This window comes from Lemur catta, chromosome 6 (assembly GCF_020740605.2).
Source record: "Lemur catta isolate mLemCat1 chromosome 6, mLemCat1.pri, whole genome shotgun sequence".
Taxonomy (NCBI): Eukaryota; Metazoa; Chordata; class Mammalia; order Primates; family Lemuridae; genus Lemur; species Lemur catta.
Genome location: NC_059133.1, coordinates 10,665,825 through 10,677,833, shown reverse-complemented (window position 1 = coordinate 10,677,833; position 12,009 = coordinate 10,665,825). Strand labels below are relative to the sequence as shown.

Sequence of the window (12,009 nt, the reverse complement as noted above, 5' to 3'; positions counted from 1 at the left end):
GGAGCCCAGGGGACCAGCCTGAGCAAAGGCCCAGAGTCTGGAAGGGAGATGAGGCTGGAAAGGTGCCAGAGGCCAGGATTGTAGGGCTTGGTGACTGGCAGTGTGGACCTTGTTCTGGAGGGTTGAACAGAGGCATGTTCTAGAAAGCTTGCTCTGTCATCTCCTGGCAGCTTCTCCTGCTGGGCACAAGGTGTTTACCTGACTGAGACGGCGTTTGCCTACCTGAGAGTTGCAAGCAAAGTACTCTCCGGAGCAAAGCCAGCACACGAGGGGCAGGCTCGGGCTGAGCGCAGGGCTGAAGGCAGAAGAGGAGGCACAGACACGGGCCTGCCCTGGAAGAACTTACAGTCCTGCAGGGGAGAAAAACAGCACATCTAGAAGGCCCTCAGCAGCACACAACTCTAGCAAAAGCGCTTCACTACCATATCCGGGCTCTGCAGAGTTGCTGAGGGGTCCAGCTAGCATGGGAGGGGCCTTCACACAGCCCTACCTCTCACCTTGATCTTCCGGGCAAGGCTTCAGGCCCAGAGAGGAACTGAGAATTGTCTGGGTCACACAGCAAGTCAGTGGCAAAGCCAGGAACACCCCTGAGTCCCAGCCCAGTCCCAGGCCCACCGCCCCCCACAGGGCTGGGAGCTCAGGGCTGCACCGGCTTCCAGAAGTAGGGTCTTGCCAGGCACTCTGAGCCTGGGCAGTCCTTTGGCCGGTGGCATAGATGGGTGTGTGCCAGGAAGGAAAAGGGTTCTCCTCTGGGCCTCTCTGCTTTGTAGCCTGGGTGACTCTGCCCTGCGTGGGCTCAGCTTTCAGCAGCCAGCCAGGGTGACCTGGGAAGGAGAGGACCACCTGATAAAGGCCAGCTCATGTAAGTCTCCCCACGGAGGGAGGAATTATGCCCATTTACAGGTAAGAGAATGAAGGCTAGGGAAAAGAAGTGACTTGCCCACAGTCCCATAGGCAGTGATGTCCCAGCTGTAGTAGTGCCCCGTGCTGTTTCAATGACATCATCCCCCACACACAGGCTCAGGAGAGCCACAGCCTTCCCGCCAAGGACATTCCTGACAAGGTGCTGCATTCCTGCCATCAACTCTCTTCCTTCCTGGTTACCAGGAACACCCCCTTAGGAGGAACAGGTGACCCTGAAGTCTTTATCAGCCATTTACACTTCTGTATAAATTAGTTACCAGGCCCTGAGAATGCTAGCTGAATGCAGGGCCCTGGCCAGGTGAGGAGGGAGAGGTCCCAGGGCTTGGGCTGTGCCCTAGGAGCAGTGGGGTGGGGCTTCCCCTGCAGCACCTGGCCCTGGGCCCTGTGTCAAGGTGGCACCGAGTAGAGAGGTGCCCAAGGTGGAGGTATATAGCGATGTGGCAAAAGCACTGACTTTGCCCACCTTCCAAGGCAAGCTCTGCCTCCCACTTGCATGGCCTTAGGCAAGCCACTCACCGCCCTGAGCCTCAACAACCGCACCTGAGAAATGGAGCTAATGCCCCCTATCTCCCTCGCAGGTGGGATTGCTTCAGAAGACTGCGCCACGCAAGGGTTCTCCCACTTAAGGGAGCTCTAGAATCCCCAGAGGGCTCCTTCAAATCCAGATCGTTGGGCCCCACCCCTGCAGTTTCTGCTTTAGTTAGTCTGGGGAGGGGCTGAGCGTGTGCATTTCTAACAAGCTCTCTAGCTAGCCTGTTCCAAAGCTGCTTGTGCTGGAACCAGTCCTCTAGGAACTAAGGGGTCTCTATAAAACACCTGGAGATCTGGGTGGGGAGTTGCAGAACAGAGCCTGGAAAGGATGCTAAATACAAAGTCACTTTTTCTTTTTTTTTTTTTGAGATAAGATCTTGCTCTGTTGCCCAGGCTAGAGTGCAATGACATCACTGTAGCTCACTGCAGCCTCCAACTTCCGGACTCAAGTGATCCTCCTGCCTCAGCCTCCCAAGTAGCTGGGTCTACAGGTGCACGACACCACACTCAGCTAATTTTTCTTATTTTTTATAGAGATGGGGTCTTGCTAAGTTGCCCAGGCTGATCTTGAACTTATGTCCTCAAGCAAGCCTCCCACCTCAGCCTCCCAATGTGCTAGGATTGCAGGTGTGAGGCACCACACCTGACCCAAACTTCACATTTTGCAGCAATTTCACTCCCTCATCGCCACAGCTGGACCTAGAGGGTGCCCAGGAGGCTGAGCAGACATGGCACGCAGAGCCAAGGGTCGGGGTCGGGGCTCTGGGCTCTTTCCAACAACCGCTCTCATTAATGCTGAAGTCACCCGTGAAATGCACAATATCAAATGCTTTTCTTATGCCAGGCACTCTGCTAAATGCTTCACATGAATCATCTTACATAATCTTCCCCACAAGCCCACAAAGAAGGGTGTCAATACCCTACTGCACACGTAAGGAACCTGCAGTAGACAAAACAATGGTCCCAAACATGTCATGTTCCAATGCCTGGCCTGGAACCTTACATGGCAAAGGAAGTTTACAGGCAGGATTTTTGCTAAGGATCTGGAGATTGAGAGATTCTTCTGGATGATGTGTGCAGTGATGTAATCACAAGGGCCGTGGTAAGAGGGAGGTGGCGTGTCAGAGTCGGGAGACGTGACCATGGAAGCAGAGGCTCCACAGATGGGGGACGCGGCTGCCAGTCAAGGAGTGCGGGCGGCCTCTAGAAGCTGGAAAGGGAAGGAGACAGATTCTCACCTGGAGCCTCCAGAAAGAACACAACCCTGGCAACATTTTGATTTTAGCTCTGTAAGATTCATTTTTTAAAAATATATAATTTTCTATTTATCTTTTTTTCTTTTTCTTTTCCAAGTACAATACAGCATGACATCCAAGTAAGATTCATTTTAGACTTCTGATCTCCGAAATTGTAAGACAAGGAATTTGTCTTATTTCAAGCCACTAAGCATGCAGTAATTTGTTACAGTGGTCATAGAAAATTCACCCAAAACCTGAGGCTCAGAAAGGTGCGCTGGCAGGGGACGGGCTCCTGTGGTCTTGCCGTCTGCAGGGACCGCGCTCCACTCCTAACCACAAGTGACTCAACCGGGGTCAGGAGTTGAAGGCACCAATGCCATTTTTCCCCAAGGAGAAGAAATTTCCCCGGGGATGAATGAAGGGGAATTCTGCTGTTTTTAAAGGTCAGAAGAATTGTTATGGGAAAGAGGAGTGTTTTGGCGAGGCACAGCAAAAGTTTTCATATTTTGAACCGACTCCTGTTGATGTGAACTGGCAGCCGGAGCTCTTTGAAGAAACAGCAGAATCTCTAGGCCTAGCTGAGGCTCTGAGGAAAAGTGTGCTGGGATCGATTGGCAATGCCTGCTCTGGGCTTGCCATGGGAGAAGAGTAGTGTGTGCTGATCTGGATTAAATGAGTTCCCCCAGGGCTGGCACTGGGTCTACCTCTTATTCGGGGCCTAGCAGTATGCCTGAAACAGAACAAGCAGTTAATGTTTGAGGGAGGAAGGAAAGAGGAAGGAAGGGAGAGGGAAAGCAGGGAAAGGGAGATTTGTTTCCAGGGAGGCCACCACTAGGGCACGTGGGTTTGCCTTTCTGGCATCTCTCACTCTGCTCTGGTCATAGCAACCTCTTTCCTTGGGGATTACCTTGGTCTGTTCAGGCTGCTGTAACAAATTACCTTAGACTGGGTGGCTTATAAACAATAGCAACTTATTTCTCAAGCTCACAGTTCTGAAGGCTGGAAGTCCAAGATCAAGGGGCTGGCAACAGCCCACATGGACAGCAGTCCTCTCACTGTGTCCTCACGTGGCTGAAGGAGGGAGCTCTCTTGGGCCTCTTCTATTTTATTTTATTTTGTTTTTAGAGACTCTGTTGCCCAGGCTGGCACAATCATAGCTCACTGCAGCCTTGAACTTGGGGGCTCAAGTGATCCTCCTGCCTCAGCCTCCTGAGTAGCTGGGACTACAAGAATGCACCACCACACCCAGCTAATTTTTTTATTTTTTGTAGAGACAGGGTCCCACTATGTTGCCCAGGCTGATCTTGAACTCCTGGGCTCAAGCGATCCTCTCACCTCGGCCTCCCAAAGTCCTGTGATTACAGGTGTGAGCCACTGTGCCTGGTCTGGGTCTCCCTTACAAGGGCACTAATCCCACTCATGAGGGATTTACCCTCGTGGCTTAATCACCTCCCAAAGGCCCCACCTCCTAATACCATCACCTTGGGGGTTAGGATTTCAGCATATAAATTTGAGGTAGGGGAGACACAAGCACTCAGTCGCTTGCAAGGATCCACGCCCCCCTCTCACTCCATTTGGTTACGGTGGGACTGCCAGTCTCATGGTCCTGCTTCTCCTACCCAGGGGCAGGCCTGGGACCCAAGTTAGGCAACCCAACTCCTTTTTCCAAAAACTGAACCATGATGAGAGACACTCAGGGAGGGGGGACGGGCACTGAGGGCTACAGCAGCTGGTGGCCACATCCTGGGGAGGTGGTCCACAAACTCGGCCAGGGCTGGAACCCCGTCTGTGTGCCTCTCGAGACTCAGCTCACACACTCCTAACCCCGAAGGCATCTCTTTCAGGACCAGCAGCCAAGACACAGAAACCACACAGCCTGGGAGGCACGTCCCCGGGAGCTTTGCTGCTCTCTGAAGGCCAGGCATGCGGCCTCCCTCTGTCCCAGCAACTCAGCCATCAGCAGGCTGTGCCAATCAGTCCCTCTGCCTCCATTTTTATTCTTCATAATTACTCAGAGTCAGTTCCATGGCTGGAAAGAACCCACACTGACATTATATAGTTTCTCTAGAAGGAAGAGGAACCCAACGATTAGAGCTGCTCAACTTCGGAAAATCTCTTTAGTTGGGACTTGGGAAAAGACGGCTTGGGTGTCCCTCTGGGGGGGAAGGGAAAGAGGACCCCTCTGTAAGCAGTGGGCAGCGAGACGGGGTTTGATTCCCTCTCCTCTGGCTGTGTGACCAAGGCAAACCCTTCACTCTCCAAGCCTCAGGTGTCCTGTCTGTGAAATGAGGCCACAGACACATTTATCTCACAGGGTCCCTGTGTGGCACTTTGGGATAACACAGGTAAAGCCCTTCGCACAGTTCCAGGCCCAACAGTGTGACTTCCCTCCTTTCCAGGGGTGCTCATACCAGGTGGAGGAAAACTAGATCACTATATCCATGCAACACATGAGTATTGAGTGCCCGCTATGTCCCAGCCTCAGCCCTGAGAGTGGTATATAGTCCTTCGTTTAATTTTCAAAGTGATCGCGATTATCCTCAGTGCACAGATGAGGACTCTGAGCCCAGAGAGGCTAAATAAGCCACTCCCAAGGCCACCGGCAGGGCAGCAGGGGGGATTTGAACCCTGGCTCTTTACATGGAGAGCCCCAGGTCTTAACCAGGGTGTACACCGTCTCCCCGCGGTAAGAGTCCCTGATTGCAGACACAGGATCTCAGCCCTGCCCCTGCAAGACGCGTGGGTCCAATTGGAGACCAGACACCCACAGAGGAAAATGAAAGCGAACTGAGAAGATAAAGTGTGTCTCGAGGGCCCAAGAAACCAGGGTGACTCTGAGGAGGAGGAGGGGGGAAGAGGGACCTCTGCCATATCCTGTGTCTCCAGAAAGAAAGAACTAGAAGCCACTCTCCTAATCCTGAGGCCCCAGGGAAGCAGCGAGTTCCTGGGAAAAAACAGGTTCTCACAGGTTTTATCCTCCTCCTGTCACTGTTCCAGGTGGGGAGGGACCCCCAAGCCCCCCCCACAGAAAGGAGGGGCCAGGGAGGCACAGGCTCAGAGCCGGAAGGGCATCCCCTGCCTACACCCTGGTTCTGCAGCCCAGCTGTGCTGTGCGGGGGCTGAAGCAGGGGCCCCAGGAGGAGGCTGGCAGAATCACAGCACGCCTCCCAGACAGGACGCTTCTGTGAGCCCCCTTCCCTGACAGACCCCCAGCATGCAGCAGTGAAAAGAAAAGGCCCTGGGTTTGGAGTCAGGAGACCTGAGTCTCCAGCACTCACTCTGAGACTAACTCCTGTGTGATCCTGGGTGAGTTCCTCCCCCTCTCTGGGCCTCAGTTTCCACATTGGTAAAATGAGGGGGTTGGATTCCACTTTTACGGTCCCTTCTGGCTCCAATGTTCTAACTTGAGCCAAAGCTTATGACTTGGTGCCCCACCCCACGCTAGGTTTCCCCAATCTCTCCAGAGGCCTCAGAGACCCCAGATGGAAGAAGGACTTGGACAAGGCTGGGGTGGGAGTGGCGGTGGGGATTCTGACCCCTGTGCCCACCCTCTGCTAAGCCAAAATGCCAGGCCTGCAGGCAAAGTAGTTGGCACATGGGAGAGCCGTCCCCTATACAGGGAAGGGGAGGGTTGGCCCCTGGTGAGGGGACAGGGGCCAAACCCAGCTGGGGCCTCAACTACCCTTCTTCTTCCCATCCCCTGACCCCACACTGCCAGGGCTGGTGGCATCTGAAGCCAGCCTGGCAGATGAACTGGTTGCCGAGTGGAGACTTCTCAGAGCTGCGGATGGAGTGGGGGGGTGGGGCAAGGAAGAAACTGTGGTGGAAACGTCCTGCAGTTGCTCTTTTCCTTTCCTTCTGTGTTGATCTCAGACCCACCCACCGGGGAGCCAGCCTGCAGCCATGGGGTCTTCTGAGAGTCCGGTCAGGAGGCTGGTGGACCCACCTGACTCTCTCAGCCAGCTTTACAAATTAAAATAGCTGTGGCGTGAACAGCCCCCTGCGGGGATCCTAAAAGTTAAAATACTTTATGAACCCGTGGGGGCCTCACAGTCATTCCTAAACCATTGGCCCTGGGGCTGGAAGGATGCTGAGATCAATGTTTTTCAAACTGTAGGTGGTGACCCACTGGTGGATCTTGAAATGAGTAAGTCAGCACTCTGAGTTAATCAGAAGTTAATGATGACGATGGAGATAAAATAGAAGAGAAAATATCAGAGCACATCCCGGGTAGTAAGAGCAAACTGTCTCACGAGGCTCGCTTCGATTTTGTGCGTTTGCCAGGCTGTTATGTAACACCTTTCCGCCTCCTGATCACCGTCGCCAAACCTTGAGAGGCCACTGCCTTGGGTCATGTGTCCAAGCCCACTGTTCACCGCAGGGGAAAGGGAGCCGGCAGCAGGGCCCTTCCCGTTAGGCTGCGCTTGCTGTAATACTTTCCTCAGCTCTTGCCCGCACCCCCGACCACGTGCTCAGCCACACCCACTGGGTGCCCCACCCTGGCAGCTGCACCCGCTCACACCTCTCGGCTTCCTTCAAATCCCCCCCCCACCAGCCTGACGCCCAACCCTTCCTTCACCCAAGGAGGTCCTGTTCAAATGTCCCTTCCTCTGCCAATCACCCCCCATCGGGGCCAGGCAGGAGGACCCCCTCACTGTTGGCAGTCCCTGGGTCTGTCGCAGCCCAGCACTCACCCTCGTAAGTCACCTGGTCCATATCAGGCTCTGGCAGAAGGAGGGGAAGTGGCCCACTCTGATTTCATGGATGAATGAAGAAAATGAGTGGCTGAACTCTTGCTTCTTGGGAACGGGGTCCTAGTGCAGAGGCTCGCTGCTGTCATGGTTACCCAACAATTGCGTGCACCTACTAGGCACTGTGTACCTCACAAGCTACTGCGGACCATAGACCACCAGAGTAAGGCCCCTTTCCTTGAGGAGCTCATGGTCGAATGTGGGAGACAGGCATGTAAGTCCCCGGTGTGATAAGGGCCCCAGTAAAAGCATATGCAAGGGGATCCTACAGAGCTGATGACACTGTACAGGCATCTAAGAGGATGACAAGAGTCACCAAGCAAGCAGGGCAGGGGAGGGTTGAGGGGGTCTTCCAGGTAAAAGGCAAAAACTCTCTTGGTAATGTGTAGGTCCTTTATAGCACATGCTGTATTTTTTTAAAATTTCACATTTATGGGCCAGGTGCAGTTGCTCATGCCTGTAATCCCAGCACCTGGGGAGGCAGAGGTAGGAGGAGGAGCCTTTCAGGCCAGGAGTTGGAGACCGGCTTGGACAACAATAGTGAGACCCCCCCATCCCTACAAAAAACTTTAAAAATTAGCTGGGTGTGGTGGTGTGCACCTGTAGTCCTCACTACTCAGAGGCTGAGGCAGGAGGATCACTTGAGCCCAGGAGTTGGAGGTTACAGTGAGCTATGATTGTGCCACTGCAATCTAGTCTGGGCCACAGAGAACACAGTGAGACCCCGTTTCTATATTTAAAAAAATTTCATTTCACTCCCCCAGTAGACCGTAAACTCCACGAGAGGGTGTGGACCTCGCCTGCTGGACTGCTCACCAACGATGCGCAGCATCTCTGGTGCGGCATCCGAACACGCTAAATACTTACTGAATGGCTCTTCAGGAAGTTGCAAACAGTCCAGGTTGGCTTGACAGTAAAGTGTCAAGAGGAAATGGCAGAAGGGGCCCAGAGGTCTGTGGCTCCAGACCACAGACGGCACATGTGCCTGGCGAGGGGCTGGGTCTTGCTCCTGCATGCACTGTGGAACCGTGGGAGAGGTTAAAGGGGAAAGAGACAGGTAATCAGATTCATGGTTTAGAAAATTCCTCAGGCTCTGGTGTTCAAGGTTGATTCCCCGGGGCCAGGTGGGCAGCATGAGGGCGGAGGCAGTAGGAACCCAGGCGGGGAGACTTGAGTCTAGAGGCAGCCGAGTGGGGCGCTCTGGCGCGAAGGAATTTGCATACGGCAGGTGTGTGCCATCCAGGCAGAGCCAGGGCTGAGGCTGCCAGGGGCCCAGATGCCCCCCTCCCAGCGCTCCCACTCAGCCAGCCCAGCGGAGCCACCGGCGGTACGTGCCAGACCAGCCACAGTTGCAAGCCACTGTTTTGCCCTTGCACCCTTGTACTTTCCTTTATTTCTTCTTTCACAGCTGTGGATCCCTAATAAACACACCCCTTGTATTTTTATTTTCTTCTTTTCTCAGCTCTCATTTTAACACATTTAGATGTTTTTAAAGTGAATGTGAAGGAGTCATTCATTGTATTATGTTCTCTACCCTTGTATGTCTGTCTGAACATTTTCATACTAAAAAGATTAAGTGAATATTATGCCACTACCATGCAGCCTAGTAATTCTAAACTCTCGATAGAAACACTAAAATCATCAAAAATAAAGTCACGTTATTAAATTTACCTAGCTCTGTCTCCTGCCCAGGGCTCCCAGTCTGAGGACTTTCTGTTGCTGAAAAGGGAGATTGTTAAGGAGGTGTAATATCCTAGTACCAGACCTTCTCCTTGACCCTAACCAGGATTTACTGGAAGGTGAAAAATAAGGCCTTGCGGTTTTAAAAAGCTGCACCTGTAGCCCCTAACACTGGCAGACAAGATCAGGCTCTGAGGCTGCGTTTAGTCACAGACACTGGGGTTTGGTCTCATCTCTGCCCCTCGGAGACACAGCCTTTTAGGGATCAACTGTTTCATCAAGGGCTAGCAAACAATCCTACTGAAAACTTCAGAAAATTGCTGACATTGAACGCTCACCATGACCCGAGGAATGAGCCATTATGACCTCCACTTTACAGATGAGGAAACTGAGGCACAGAAAAATTACACAACTTGCCTGCAGTTCGCAAAGCCATCAAGCAACCTAGTCAAATTCGAACCCAGGGTGTGCAGCTCTATTGTGTTGGCTTTTACTAAGCCGCACTCCGCCCCTTGCAGTATAAATGTAGATTAATGTTTTCAAAGGTGAGTTCAATGTGGGGCACTTAGCAGGTGCCCGTGGGCCGGGCAGCCCTGGAGGGAGGCTGATTTTCCTCCCACCCCCACTGCTGGCTTTTGGGTAGCCCAGGACATGCCCCCCTGTCCCACTACACACACACTTTCTGGCCGACCAGCCCCTACCCGCTCGCCTCCGGGCCCCAGGCCCCTGCGCATCGGGACGCAGCGGGATGCAGGTGCCGGGCCGTGCGGGCCGGGGTGTGGCTGCGGCCGCGCCAGCGCCAGCGCAGACGGAGCCTGCGCCCCAGGGCAGCTTCCCCGCGGACAGCGGGGCAGGGCGGCACTTCCCGGCAGGAAGGCGCAGGGGGCGTGGCCTCAAGAAGGTGCCTCCGGGGCGGGCGGCTGGCGCTCGCCTTATATGGGCAGGCGAGGCGCGGAGGGGCGGGGCCTGGCTGGCCGTGGGCGGGGCGTCCCACCTTGTGGGCCCCGCCCCCGGGCCCCCTAACTCCTGGGAAAGACTTCTCCGCCAGGGCGGGGCCTCCCCTGTGACGCCCCGGGGGCCCGAGAGGGGCCCCTACCCGGGCTGAGATCCACGCCCGGCTCCGCCCCACAGGGGCTGCACTTGCAGAAACCCTGGGCCTGCCTTCCCCAGCCAGGCCCGGCTAGGGCACTGACTCCCCTAGTGGCTGTGGGGCGTTTCTTCCTTCAGCCCACCAGGCTGCAGGTCCTCACTGTGTAGCCGGGGGAGGGGCCTTTAAGTGACCTCCACGTTGGAGCACTCAGTTACCGAGCCTGAGGGTCAGATGGTGAGCCTACCCTGACCTGGCTGCCCCAGGCGCGCACCTTTCTTGGACTGGCACAAAGGAAGTCTCTGTAACCCCAGGCTGCGCCCGCGCCCCACTAAACATTAGCCATTGAGCCATCAGAAGTGTTGGGATAACTGGACCCTTCTTGGCGGGACAAGACTTTAACCCTAAGAGGAAGGCGACAGCGTGAGGTAGCCCACGGGTCACCTTGCCTCCTGCCTTCTCCCCCAAGCTCTCCTGGCAGCCAAGATCCTTGAAAACCCAAATCTGCCCAGTGGCTCCTCTGTTACCAGCCTTCCACTCCTTAAAGCTCTTCTCAGCCACCGGTCACCCAGGATAAGTGCCAGCCCTGGGCTCAGCACACAGGCCTCTGTGAGCTCACAGTTCCCTGGTCACAGGATGCTGTTCCATGCTTCCAACTTGGCACCTGCTGCTGCCTTCTGGAAAGCCCCTCCTTTGCACACACCCAGACACGTGCTCATTCTTCAAAAAGATGCTTCTTGGGGTCCTCTTCCTGATATTTCTACTGGTTATTTAACCTTTCTCAGTGTCAATTTCCCCATCTGCAAAATAGGGATCAAGTAATCCCCACCTCACTGTGTTGTAGTGAGGATCCAATGAGTTAATGTTTGTAAAATGCTTAAGACAGTGCTTGGCATATAGTAGCTGCTCATTGAACAAATTCATCTTCCTGTGCTCTAATTACCCATGTACATGTTGTGAGTTCCCTGAGGGCTGGGCTCTTCCTTTCCTAGCCATGCATGCCCTGTGGCACATAATAGGTGCTGAACCAGTGTTTGTTGGTGAATGGATGAATTTCAGGCATTGGGGGTGGGGAGAGAGGAGGAGGTCCCTCACTGCCATGGCCACCACCCCTCATATCTGCCAGGACGTATCACATTCTAACGTTCCCTCCTCAGTCACCCAGAGCTCCATGGCAACTGGGAGGGACATGGGATAAATGTTGACCCTATTTTCCAGATAAACCTGTGAGGCGTGAGAGGTGAAGCGACGTCCCCCTTGTTACACAGTGAATGGCAGATTCAGCACCAGGGTGACCAACGTGTACTTCCTTTAGCACTTACAGTCCCACGTCCCAGAAATCCCTCTCATGTCAGGCAAACCAGGATGGTGGGTCACCCTAGACCCAGTGCCAAACCCTAGTCTCCGAGGTCCGCCAGCCTCCCCCCAACCCCCCGGGCCCATCCCTTTATTCCAAAGCTTTTTACTGAGTTTCCTGAAGGGGAGATGGGTCTAGGAGACTAAAAAAATCACACTCTCTAGGCTGGGCTCGGTGGCTCACGGCTGGAATCCCAGCATTTTGGGAGGCTGAGGCAGGAGGATTGTTTGAACCCGGGAATTGGAGGCTGCAGTGAGCTATGATGAGATCACTGCATTCCAGCCTGGGTGACAGAATGAGACTCTGTCTCAAAAAAAAATCACACTCTCTCTGATTCTGCAAAGAGTCAGACTCACAGCACAGTGGGGTTGGGGACAAGACATAGAGGGGCACTGGCTTGGGGGTGAGGAGTGTGACTCACTTGGTCATGGACTCAAGGGC

General features: G+C 54.2%; 1 long non-coding RNA gene across 1 annotated transcript; it reads right to left on the bottom strand.

The window, feature by feature from the left end:
* Positions 1–266: 266 nt before the first annotated feature.
* LOC123640487 lies at positions 267–9,949 on the bottom strand. Its single transcript, XR_006735997.1, has 3 exons — positions 9,826–9,949; positions 8,312–8,462; positions 267–350 (listed from the first exon to the last, which is right to left on the bottom strand). It is a non-coding gene; the product is annotated as an uncharacterized LOC123640487 (long non-coding RNA).
* Between the last annotated feature and the right edge of the window lie 2,060 nt (positions 9,950–12,009).